Below are 1,141 nucleotides of genomic sequence, written 5' to 3'. Positions count from 1 at the left end.
TCCATCATCTCCATCTACGCTTACATAATGATGATTGCCAAGCACCACCAGCAGCAGATCCACCAGGAACCGAGCAGCAGCGGTTCGCAGGAGGCAGGAGCGACCGGAAAATCCTTCTCTGCCGAGCTCGCCAAGCATCTGAAGCTTGCCAAGACGTTTGGCATCGTCGTCGTCGCTTTCTTCGTTTGCTGGGCTCCGTATTTCATCATGATGCTGCTGAGCGTTGCCGACGTCTATCACGACACGGTCGGCGTGGCGCGAGGCCTCGGCTACCTGCTGGCGTACTCAAACTCTTGCATGAACTTCTTCATATATGCTGCGAAGAGCAGTCAGTTCCGCGCCGCTTTCCGGGCGGTGTTGCCTTCGCGTGGACGCTAGAGACGTCTCTACTGGCCAACCTTACTGGAATCATCGCGACTGTTTTATCCGTTCGCATAAGTGTTTAAGCAGGTAGATCGATTTAGCTTTTACCTTAGCTGAGTTTCGAGCGGGGTTCGGGGCAGTGTTGCCAACGCGCTGGTTACTAAAGAACGCCCGTTCACCCGTCTATCGTTCCACGTGTTTCACCACCTCACAGTGTTTCTCATATACTTCGTTAGACCGAAATCGCGTTCACGTAAGTGTGCAAGAGAATGATTAATTAAGGTTTTGGCTTTGCTGATTGGATTCAAGTAACAATATGCTCTGACTACAGCGTACACTAGTAGAGTACATTGATGCTACAAACTCGCAAGTTCATTCTTTTATATTAATATTTATATTAATATATAATAATATATTTTTCATATCATTTCTGCTTATAGATTCGACTGACGATCGTTTTTTAGTAAAATCAGTAAAAAGTCAAACAACCCAATCGATTTTTTTACATAAAAAAGTATTAAAAGTGAATGTTGAATCGAATAAACTCGATCAACTATTCGCACGCGACGAGTTAGTGAGATAGGGTTTTGTTCACGACGATGCGTAGCAACGATATACGCGTGCGCGCGCGCGTGTGTGTGCGTCTGTGCGTGTGTGTGCGTCTGTGTGTGTGTGTGTGTGAGTGTGTGTGTGTGTGTGCGTGCGTGCGTGTGTGTGTGTGCGTGCGTGCGTGCGTGCGTGAGTGCGTGCGGGTATGTATGTATGTAAAACTATGTAT

The sequence above is a fragment of the Priapulus caudatus genome, unplaced genomic scaffold (genome assembly GCF_000485595.1).
Source record: "Priapulus caudatus unplaced genomic scaffold, Priapulus_caudatus-5.0.1 Scaffold1928, whole genome shotgun sequence".
Lineage (NCBI taxonomy): Eukaryota > Metazoa > Priapulida > Priapulimorpha > Priapulimorphida > Priapulidae > Priapulus > Priapulus caudatus.
This window is presented reverse-complemented; position numbering follows the sequence as displayed.